This window comes from Monodelphis domestica, chromosome 1 (genome assembly GCF_027887165.1).
Source record: "Monodelphis domestica isolate mMonDom1 chromosome 1, mMonDom1.pri, whole genome shotgun sequence".
Classification (NCBI taxonomy): domain Eukaryota; kingdom Metazoa; phylum Chordata; class Mammalia; order Didelphimorphia; family Didelphidae; genus Monodelphis; species Monodelphis domestica.
The window spans coordinates 723,303,750-723,316,342 of record NC_077227.1 but is presented as its reverse complement, the minus strand read 5'-3'; positions in this window follow the sequence as shown (position 1 = coordinate 723,316,342).

The following is a 12,593-nucleotide window of genomic DNA, read 5'->3' as shown; positions in this document are numbered from 1 at the left end:
TGTTGGTGGCAAGAGATTCTTCATCCAGCAGTCCCATGAGTCTAGGCCTTGGAATGCAGCCAGGTTACTTTCTGCCCCAGAACTTCCTCTGGAGCAAGGCTTCGGGGTCCTGCTTGCAGATCTTTGTCCCTTTGGGAGGGTAGAGCTACTGCTCTTTATTGAAACCCTTACTTCTGTCTTGGTATCGATCTTAAGTCAAGAGTGACAAGGCTAGGCCCTTGGGCTTACACCAGGGGTCCCCAAACTTTACACAGGGTCCCTCAGACCGCTGGAGAACCGGACTATGAAAACCTAACCGTTACAGTGCGGAATCCCCTCTCACATTGTGCGGTGCCCCCACATACAGTGAAAGAGGTGCCCCTTCCGGAAGTACGGTGGGGATCTGGGGGTCCATACATGGCCTCGGGGCCGCGTGTGGCCCGCAGGCCGTAGTTTGGGGACCCCTGGCTTAGAGGATTTGCCCAGGATGGCAGAGCCAGGAAGTGTGACCAAATGAGCTTTTAGCAAGAACAAATTTGGTGCAGAGGATCTGGGCTAATATGTCTTTCAAGACCTTGGAGAGCAGCGAGACCTTTGGCCATGTAACTAGCTAAGTTGGAATTCACCCCCCCCCCCAACCCCCCAACTTCTCCGGACCTCGCTTCCCTGCTGGGGTTCGAGAACTTGTTTTTAGCTTTTTATTTTTTATCCATAATTTAGTGAAGTTTTTTTTTAATACATCCCAGTCATTTTGTGGACAAACCACATCCTCCACCTTGTGATCCTTTATACAACAACTAGTTAAGCAAAACCACCCAAAACAGCAACCATATTGGCAGCATAGGCAGTGTTTTTCACCCATTTTCTTCCATTTTTTCAAGGAATCAATCAACATACATTTAATAAGCCTCTATTATAAGCCTGATACAGAAACACCTTGCTCTCAAGGGGTCTACCTCAAGAGTTTTTAAGTTTTAAGTTTTTATTTTTTAAGAGTAATTGATATAATAATTTCAATAAAATGAGAATTTATTATATTTTGCTCCCTTTATAATCTCATGTGTTTTATACACAAAAACTTTATTCTGGGCAGTTATTCATAGACACTACCAGAAGGGTCTGGGATACAAGAGATTAAGGGCTAGTAGAAATGCTACATTACTCCCAGCCATGTTACTGTGTCCCCCCACCCTCTGGACGCCCACTGGTGGTATAGATTCCAACTTGTGCTAGTCTTATCTCACCAAGAGCCTTTCCCTTATTTGCCCCAGAAGAGCCATTTAAAGTTTGAGTGGGGGTGGGGGTCGGTCTTGAAATGTTGCTGAAAGTCTGTTCTTGTTTTAAAAAAATAGAGAAACATTTCTTTTATCTAAAATACTCTTTTTTTTTTTTAATAAACCCTTACCTTCCGTCGTGGAGTCAATACTGTGTATTGGCTCCAAGGCAGAAGAGTGGTAAAGGGCTAGGCAATGGGGGTCAAGTGACTTGCCCAGGGTCACACAGTAAAAATACTTTTTTTAAAAGAAAGGAAAAACCTGGTTTCCTGTTTTAGATGAAATGTTACAAAAACTGAAAAACAAAACAAAACAAAACATTTTTTGAATCCTTTCATAAAGAAGGGACCCACAACTTATTGGGCACCTTTGTTGATTTCCCTATGGAGAGAATACCATTGTAAGGCCCAGTTGTATAATTGAAGATCTGTTATCCTAAAAAAAGAACTACATTTCCCAGGAGCCCACTGACTTCTTGTCATTGCACACTTCCTGTAGATAGGGGATATTAGGTGGGGATGTGGAAAGTCCCACCTCTACTTCCAGTCCAGAGCTTGCTGGTGGTAAGACAGGCATTTGGACTGGCTGATCAGCCATGGGCACATAGTCTTTATTTTGTATCCTCTATTCTTTGATTTCTAATGGTCATTTAATAAACCTCTAACATAGAATATTTTTATTAGAGATTAAATTTTTAATGTTTACACAGCTTCCCATAAAGTACTACAGAGGAATGAATGGCCCCAATCCAAAGGCCTGGAGATCTATGAATGAAGGAAAAATATGCTTTTTTTTTTTTAACTCACCTTCCATCCTAGAATCAATATTGGGTATTGGCTCCAAGGCAGAAGAGTGGTAAGGGCTAGGCAATGGGGGTCAAATGAGTTGCCCAGGGTCACACAGCTGGAAAGTGTCTGAGGCCACATTTGAACCTAGGACCTTCCATCTCTAGACCTGGCTCTCAATTCACTGAGCTACCCAGCTGCCCCCTGCTAGTTAACTTTTAATTATTATTATTAGAAACCCTTACCTTCCACCTTACAATCAATACTATGTTTGGTCCCAAGGCAGAAGAGTAGTAATGGCTAGGCAATGGGGGGGTTAAGTGACTTGCCCAAGGTCACACAGCTAGGAAGTGTCTGAAGCCAGATTTGAACCTAGGATCTCTTGTCTCTAGGCCTGACTCTCAATCCACTGAGCCACCCAGCTGCCCCAAAACATGTTTTATAAGTGCCTGTGTGACAAGCACATATGCCAATCCCTGAAACCTCAAGGCAGAGTGAGACTCAAGCCCATGTTCTGATAGGGAAGGGATGTTTGGATTAGGGAAATGACAGAGATGTTGAGTGGAGCCATTGTGGAATCCATTGGCATAGCCTTTTCTAGGAGCAATGGCAGCATTGTTTGGATTATGGTACCCAGAGGGAACCAGAGATGGAGGAGAAGAAAGAGAGGCTATGTATACTTTATTGATGGGGACAAATGGCAGGATGATCAGGGTGGAGTGTGAGGTCAGGTTGGGGCCATCAAAAGATAGGAAGAGCTCTGGGCTAGATTTCCTTAACTGGGACAGTCAAGTTTCCAAGGGTCTGATGGCAGGGGGAGTTCAATGACCAGTGGTTCAGAGGGGAAGCCTCCAGGCTTCTGTTTTCTACCTGTAAAGAAGAAGGGGTTGGACTTGTTCTGGGGGGTTTTCACTTGCATTGAATCAGGGACCCACTCAAAAGTCTGGGGGAGCCTAGGAATCCCTTCTCAGAACTGGTTTTAAATGCATATAACAAGACTAAAGAAACCTATTATCAAACTACTTTTTAAAACCATTCATGGATCACTTGGGGTCCACCATGGGCATCTGGATAAAGTGATCTCTCCTCCGAAGTTCTGTGATTCAAAGTGGACGTCTGTCCTCATCTCAGATATGGTGTCTTTGGAGTCTCAAGTCGTGGGGGAGCTTTCCTGGGCTCACCTGTAAAAGAAGAGGATGGACAAGCTCCCCTCAGGTCCTGCCCCACTTACATCTTGTTGTCCGGGTTCAAAGATTCCCTACCTTCCTGGGCGGCACATTGTACATGATTGGGGTTATTTTTGTTGTCCCCCAAATGTTTCTTTTCTCCCTGTTTACCTGCCTCTAAATGTTTACGGTGGAAGATGGCAAGTCCAGCCTGAAAAACAACTGCCTCTGACGCATCTCATGTAAATCATCAGGATTTTGGCAGCCTTCGCCACAGCTGACCGAGCTGCAGTTCCTTCTGGGTGCTAAACTGAGATTCTCATCGAATAACCCCAAAGCACGTTTACAAACACTCACGGGCACACCCTGCCACGTCTGCCGAGTGTTCCCATAGGCTGGAGATTGTCTGGGATGAGGATCTTTCAACAGACTCATTATTGAAGCTGGGATCAGAGATGAAACACCAAAAGAGGTCGCAGAGATGATCGGATCTGGGGACGTGGCTGGCCAAAGTCAGCCCTCTTCTCCTCTGCCTTTGCCTTGGGCTTGGGGGGCTGGGGGGACAGGAGGGAGACTCCTCGAAGGCCCAGGCGGGGGCTGACCTCTGCTCTACGAGGTCTGGGCAGTCTGCAGCTGACCGTGGCCCCATCGGGCCCTCCTGGGACCCCTCTGAGAAGCGACTTCTGTTCTCTTGCCCAGTAGAGCTGAAACTCTTGAATTAGGCCTTGCGTCAGCCTTCACTCTCCACTGATTTCGTGTTTGTAACTCGTACTGGGGCCTTTTAAAAGAATAGTCCCTCTGGGTTGTCCAGCAAGACAGCAAAACATTCCAATATAGTCCAGCATTCAAATGTGCGCTTGTTTACAAATAAGCCTATGACAAGTAAACATGGATGAAAATAGCCTGCTTTTGAGAGGTTGTAAAGCGCAAACTGGTGATAAGAACACGAGTGTGATGGGTCTGGGTGGGCTGGGAGGCCATCATGGCAGAGCCTACGAGACACATTTCATTCTGGAAGGCTCAAGCAGGATGATGATGGAGACCAAAGGAGCCGCCTAGCTGGAGCCTTCTAAATTTAACATTGTTTAAATTAAAATTGAACAGTAACTTCCAAGATTACTTAGTATCTGCTAAAGTCAGATTGTTTGGGGAATTGGAAGAGAAGAGGAAGAGATGTGGAGGTCTCAGACTGAGTTCATGACTCATAGGATCCTAGACTAGAGGTCCAACCCTTTCTTTTTGCAGATAAGGAAACTGAGGCACAGGGAATGGACTAACTTGCCTTCGGTCATATCAGTAATAAGTATCAGGGTTGTGGGGATTTGAACCCAGGTCCCCTGACTCTGAGGACAATGCTCTTTCCACCTTGGAATAACTCAGCTCCTCATACTCTTAATAGTAATTTCATTAAATACACACATGCATAATATATGTATAACCCAGTGAAATTGCTTGTTAACTCTGGGAAGGGGAAGGGAGACAATAATTATGGAAGCAAGCACCCTGGGAAATTTTTAAAAAATAAAATAAATGAAAGGAAAAAAGTAAAAAATAAATAAAAAATAAAACAAGACAAGGACAAATAAAGAAATACACACACACTTCTTGATACCTTTTAATTTTTTCATTATAGTCATTGAAAATCTGCTCCCATCCAAAGTTGAACTCTTCCCTTGTAACAAAACAAAACAAAACAAAAACGCAGATGCTCATCAGCACCGGGAAGGGGGAAGAAGAAGGGGAGGGAAAGAACATGAATCATGTAAGCATGGAAAACTATTCTAAATTAATTAATTAATTAAATAAATTTTAAAAATGAGGTACAAAGGCAAAAAACAAATCAAAACAGATAAGCAAAAATATTTGGTATGGTGAAGGTGTTTACAGTGTTAACCACATTTTGCCCTAGAAGCCCTCTCCCTCTGCTGAGAGGAAGAGGAACAAAATGGGGGTTTCATCCACTTTCCTAGGTTAATGGTTTTTCATTTATTAAAAATCTGGGGGGCAGCTGGGTAGCTCAGTGGATTGAGAGCCAAGCCTAGAGATGGGAGGTCCTAGGTTCAAATCTGGCCTCAGACACTTCCCAGCTGTGTGACCCTGGGCAAGTCACTTGACCCCCATTGCCTAGCCCTTACCACTCTTCTGCCTTGGAGCCAATATACAGTATTGACTCCAAGATGGAAGGTAAGGGTTAAAAAAAAAAATCTGGCTTTCTTTGAGGGATCTTTTCATTTTCAGTGCTGTGGTCACTGTGTACAGTGTTCTCTTGGTTCCATTACTTCGCTCTGCATCAGTTCAAATAAATACATCTTCCTCTGTTCCCCTGAATTCTTCAGAAGCACTTAAAAACCATTTTTCAAAAAAATTATTTTTAAAATTTGTTAAGCTTTTTAAATCACCTCCCTTTTTCACTATATTCCTCCCTGAGTCCCCTTTCTGAGAACCATTCCTTTTTTTTTTTTTAAGCCTTACCTTCCCTCTTGGAGTCAATACTGTATATTGGCTCCAAGGCAGAAGAGTGGTAAGGGCTAGGCAATGGGGGTCAAGTGACTTGCCCAGGGTCACACAGCTGGGAAGTGTCTGAGGTCGGATTTGAACCTAGGACCTCCCGTCTCTAGGCCTGGCTCTCAATCCACTGAGCCACCCAGCTGCCTCCAGAATCATTCCTTTTAATGAAGAAGAAGAGAAAGAAAACATACCCAGCAAAGTTAAGATCTCAGAAATGTTTGACATCATATAGAATGTCCCCTGTCCATGGTCCCTCACCTCTGCAAGGAAGCTGGGAGGAGTATCTTCTCCCATCTTTCCTATGGGGCCAAGCTTTGTCCTTAAAATTTTATAGCATCCATTTCTGACTGTTATATGATTCTTTGTTGTGGATTTCTTTTTCTGGATTAGAAAGGTTCGTGCTGGTCATTCAGGGATGAGGTCATTGCCACCAGAAATTACTGTTGGGCTATCTTTAAGGAATTTGAATTTAGTTATTAGTGTAGAGGATATAAGGACAATATATCACTATGGACTATGAAAATTTGACATTTGCTGGATATCTCATAAGATAAAACCTGGTAGCAGCCCATCTTTCAAGGACTTTCAAGGACTATCACTCTCTTAGCACAGTGCCTGGCACATAGTAGGCACTTAATACATGTTTATTGATTGATTGAGTTACTGATTGACTAATAAATGACAGGTCCTAATACTCTAAATGCAAGACCTGCCCCCCCCCCCACTTCCTGCCAATATCCTTGAGAACTCAAGCAATAAATGGTCCTGGAGCCAGAACATCATCACAAGCCAAACTGTTGTCCACAATTGTCCAAAGATATCATTGACTCATGAAAACACAAGAACCGTGTTTGTTTGTTTGTTTTAATTTTATTTAGTTGATTATTTTAGAGCATTTCCCCAGGATTACAAAAAAAAGAACAGTGTTTGTAATAGATGTTGCCATACAAAATACTCATCATCTCTAAGCAACATGGAACAGAAAGCTTTCCAAATCCAGAGACATGGCAGAAAAGATCAAAATCACACACGAATAGGGTAAAATATGTTTCGTCCCTATTGCCATTGTTGGCTACTAGAATTGTACCACACATACTTTCAGTGAGCCTTACTTTCACTTACCTGAAGGACCTCAAATCCATGTCATATAAGGATCCCAGAAAAAAAGTGGGTCCTTTAAATTGGAGAAGAGGAAGCTTCGGGGAGACCTGTTTGAATATTCTTGAAGTATTTAAGGATACTCAAGTGGAAAAGGAAATAGATTTGTTCTTTCTGGGCCTAGAAGAGAAACAGAGGATCAATGATCTTAGGAAGACCTTGGAAACAGAGCTGAACAAAAGGGCACAAAGCTGCCTGGAGAACAGTGTGATTCCCTCTTATGGGAGGTACTCAAGTAGAGTGGATGACCATTGGTTGGAGGTCATCGCTAGCATGTAGAGAATGCTTCAAGACTTGCAAAATGTTTTATAAATGTTTTCTTTGATTCTCACAACACCCTGAGAGGTAAGCACTATTATTATCATTTCTATTTTACAGATGAGGAAACTGAGGCAAGCAAGGCTTATGTGATTTGTCCAGGGTCACATAGGTAGTAAGTATCTGAGGTGTAATTAAAATTGGGTCTTTCTGACTCCAGATCCAAAACTCTATCCAGTGGGACACTTTTCTATATTTGTTCAGTCATTTTTTGATTGTGTTCAATTCTTCATGACCCTGTTAGGGGTTTTCTTGACCAAGATACTAGAGTGGTTTGCCATTTCTTTCTCCAGCTCATTTTACAGATGAAGAAATTGAGGCAAACAGATGAAGTGATTTGCCTAGGATCACACAATTAATAAGTATCTGAGGATAGATTTGAACTCAGGAAGATGAATGATCTTAATTCAGGCCTGGGACTCTATCCACTACTACCTCACTGTATCATTTAGTTGCTTCTAATGTTGATTTTTTAGTACCTTGGATGATTCCTTCCTGCAGGGAGGCAGGGAAGAACTGTTCTTCAAGTTCTCATCTTTCTCAGTCTTCCCTAATGCCTCAGGGCATTAGTGGTGTTCTTCCCTCCTCAAGCTTCCCAGTGGTACTTATTTTTGCACCTCTTTTATATCCCTCTTTCCTCAGAATGGAAGTTTCTTCTTTTTTTTTTTTAAACCCTTAACTTCTGTCTTAGAATCAATACCAGGTATTGGTTCCAAGGCAGAAGAGTGGTGAGGGGTAGGCAATGGGGGTCAAGTGACTTACCCAGTCTGAGTCCAGATTTGAACCCAGGACCTTTCATCTCTGGGCCTGGCTCTCAATCCACTGGGCCACCCAGCAGCCCCCTAGAATGGAAGCTTCTTGAAGGTAGGGACTAATCTGTTTATATCCTTAGTGTCTAGCACAATGCCTTCTTGCACAAGTTAGGCCCTCAGAAAATATTTGTTGCCTTGGGAGTCCTATCCAATTTCTATCCACATCTTTCTGTAAACCTTTCATTGAGTAGATACTCAAGCTCAAGGGAAGTCATTCTTAGGTTCTTCCATAAACCCTGAGGCCCTCAAGGGGTCTGTCTGTTACCTCTCCTTAAGATTTACAACATATATCATTTAATTTTTAGGGCAGTCATGAAGGGTAGGTGGTATAAGAGCTTATGCAATTTAGAAGGTTTTAAGATTTGCAAAGTCTTTACAAATCAATTAATTAATTTATTCAGCAAATATTATTTATTAAGTATCCATGGTGTGCTAGGGACTACAGCTTGATGTTGAGATTACAAAAACAACTCAATTTTTGCCCAACTTAGGATCCAGCAGTCTTCATCTTCAGGGATCTTACTGGGTCTCAAAGTGTTTAAATGATTTGCTCGGGCCTCCAGTTGATATTAACCTGGGTCTAAAACTGGATTTTTTGGAAGAAAGTGGAGAAGGAGGGAAAGTTGCTCCTATTTTTGTTTTCTCCCATGTCACAAGGGGTAGTGTAAAAGAAGAGGAAAAAGGAGAAGAACCTCAGTCTGGCTTCTCATTCCAACAGCAGGGTCACTCTTCCTTATATTACAGTGGTCTCTCCTCACCTGCCACCAGGAAAGGAAGTAGTTACCTTCAGATCTCTGGCAAACTGGGGGGGAAGATGGGGAGGGGGGTCAATGCTAGAGGCTACCCAGTGCTAGCTGTTGACATTAGGCCTTTTGTTCTTTGGTACAATTCTCCTATTTTTTCCATAACTATCTTTGGATTTCTCTGTAACCTCAAAGTTATTCGTGCCTAAGGGAAGACATTTCTAGAGCATTAGAGCATGATCCTAGAAATTCTTTTCATTTCTGTTTAATTCTGAACTTAAACATTCCCCCTTCCCCAGGGGGGGGAAAAAGAATATTCTCCTATACACAGAACACAAAAGGAGGATTCTATATAAAGCCACGAATCTCCATTTCACTTTTATAAGCAGAGATAGAACTAGAAATTTTTGTGACTAGGGCAAGCACCATTAAAGGCCAGAGGAAGTGGAAGGACACCAGTATATGACCATTAAGGGGGAGGAAAGAGGGAAGGCAGAGCAGAGCAGAAATCTCTAACTAGGCACCTTATAAGCTCTATTGATTCTATGCTTGAAGTTCCTTTAAATTCGGTGCCCTGGGATCAAACCTTGATTGTCTTGCCCTAGTTACAGGCATGTCGGTAAGTCCAAGTGCTCATGTAGAGAGGAGAGAAGTTAATGAATCCTTGCTAACCCTCTTTACCCCTTTTCCAGTGGACAGATTGCTTTATCTTCTTGATTTTAGGAGGAAAAGTACTTATGGATGGAGTAGAGTTTCTACTCTCTGGGGTGGATCTTCTTATACAGACATTATTTTAGTTCAACTTCATGAAGTAGGACTAGCATGGGACCTGGATGCAGATGACCTGAGAACAAATCTTGGTTCTATTACTTGGTACCTGTGTGATCCTGGTCAAGTCAGTCTCTAATCACTCCAAGCCACACTTTTCCTATCTGTAAATTGGGGCTTCAAGATCTCTTCTGTCTTTAAAATCTAGAACCCCAGAGTTTAACATTCTAGACATTCTTATAGGAGAAAAGTATAGCCAATGCCCACATAGAGTAAATATGCTCCCATTTTATAGAGTAGGAAACTCAGATTCAGAGAGAGGAAGAGACTTGCCAGGGGTTAGATATCTTAGGAAATATCAAGGGTAGGATTTGAACTAGATTCTTCTGGACTCCTAGACTAACTTTTTGTTATATCATGCTGCCTCTTGTAAGAGTTTGGAAAATCTGCACTCCATTGTAGAGACATTGGACAAGTTGTGGCCTCAGTTTCCTCATCTGTAAAAGGAGAATGGTAATACTTTACATGACTGCCCTCACAGAGCTGTTGTGAAAATCAGATGTGACCATGACAGAGTGGGGTGTGGAAGCACTTCATAAAAAGGATATTTAGACAAAGAACTGGAAATCAAGAGGACGCCCATCAACTGGGAAATGGCTAAATGAACTGGATCATATGATTGCAATGGAATACTACTGTGCCTTAAGAAAAGATGAACAAATCAATTTTTAAAAAAAATTTGGGAAGAACTACATGAGATGATAGAACCAAGGGAATGTTGTATATAGCTGCAGGTTTAATATTTTTTCCCTTTTAAACATTATTTTATTTGGTCATTTCCAAACATTATTCATTAGAAACAAAGATCATTTTCTTTTTCTCCCCCCTTCCCCCATTGGCGATGCATGATTCCTCTGGGTATCACATGTGTCCTCGATCCGAACTCTGCAGATTTAATATTTGAAGAATAATGTGTATGTTCACTCCCAGAGAAAAAACTGAAAAATGGATACACCAAAGACATAATATCTATACACACACACACACACACACACACACACACACACACACACACACATACACACATATATATATACATATTTGCTTGCTGTATGATGCCTTCTATGGTGTGGGGAGGGAAAGGAGGAGCTCAAGTACCTGGAAATAAATAAATTCTGAAAATAAAATAAAACATTTTAATTATTATTTTCATATAGGATAGTATTATTCAGAACCAATTTAATTTTTCACAAACTTTGATTAGAGAGAATATTTCATAGGACCATAGATTTATAACTGGAAGGGACTTTAGAGACGATTAAATCCAAGCATCATTTTACAGATTAGCTCACTGGAGCCCAGAGGTTCAATAATTTTGCCTGAGATCACACAGCTCATAAGTGTCTGCGACAGGATTCAAACCCAGACGCCAGGTTCGGCACTCTATCTTCTACACAGGTGTAAAGCAGATGCCTGAGCATAGTTGTGGGTATTGTGTTTTGGTAGAAAAAAAAATAATCCAAAGTTACAGTATGTAAGACTAGCCTTAGGCTTCCATCCCAGATGACCAAGTCAGCAGAGCTGAACCCCTATCACAGGGCCATGGGTGCCCCACCTTCTTCTCAGAGCCAGTAGAGGGTGCTCCAAACCAATAGAAGTGAATGAAGTCTCCTCTCCTGGGGTCTCCAGCCTAGCTGACCTCCTTTGAAGTTTGGATTTCCAGCCTGTAACCACTGAATCTGTGCTCCTAGGGACATGGCACCCAGTCACCTGGTTTGGCTGGCCTCTTTCAATGAACCTTTTCTCCTTCAGCTGTTGCCCTAGAGCCCCTTCATCTTTGGGGGACACAATAAAAAATAACTGGATTTGGACTGGGAGAATCTAAGTCACTTCACCAAACACTCCAAGCCCTTCTACCTCTGCTTCTGTTTTCCACCTGTTGATTAAAGCTGTTGGACAAAATGATCAAAGACCCCTTCTAGCTCTAAATCCCCGGTCCTATGGTCCCATTGGATCCAAGGGAAGAGGGGGTGGCTCCCTACTTTATCTTAGTCTAGCATCTTTTGGATGCTGGAGGGATGGGGAAATGGAGGATTTAAACAACCCTCCCAGATCAGATAGAAGTTTGTGATTTTATCATTCTATGAGAATTGAGAGCCCTCTGAAATGTACCCTTTGCTGAAACAAAGCTGAAACTCATGTCCTTCTGGAGCAAGGAGATCCCCGAGATTCATTCTAGGCTGAATTCTATTTACGCTAACTATCGGTCCTTTGTGGTTGATGGAATCATCCTGGGGAGAGGCAGGAGATGGGTCAAAGATGGGCACAGTGGTCATTCGACAAGCAGACCCAGGGCAGGCTATTGAATCCTGCAGAGTGAGTATCTCTCAGACCCTTCTAGCTGCTTCTTGGATGCCCTCAAAGTTCCTTCTCCACTGTGTTTGCTTTCGCCTTGACACCTGAACAGAAACCCTGGGGAAAGAGGCCATGGGTTCTGCCAAGGCGTTGCAGCGTCGGTTGTTGAGTAGGATGTTTCCCTTTTGGAAGATGGGAGGATGGATGGAAATTAAAGTAGGGAGAATGGGTATAGAATGGTTGGAAAGAATAGCTTAATATGATGCTCCGGAGAGGGACAGACTTGGGTTTCCTTGATCCTTGAGAAACTTGTGTGAGAACTATATAAGCTCTTACAGGAGTTAATATCAGTGTTTGGGGTGAGAATTGGGGGGCAGATTCAGTAATGAATCCCAGGTATTTGTGTGGAGGGAGTCCTGGGTGGGATGGGGAGAGAGGGGTGTAATTGGCTCCCACAGGAATAAAATAAATGATAATTATTTTAAAAGCAAAAAAGTCTCTGCAGTACTTTGACTTCCGAGCATCATAGGCTGTGATGCTTGGAAATACTGGCTTAAGACAATTTTACAGGGCTGAAAAAAATGGTTTATGGTGGGTGGAATCTGCCCAGCTCCTTTTTCCTGCATTTGAGACTCTCGGGTTTTGTTTTCAGGGTTTTAAGGGACACAAAATTGGTTCTATATCACACTGTAAGGCAAGGGCTCTGAACCTCATTTGTGGAATGGGT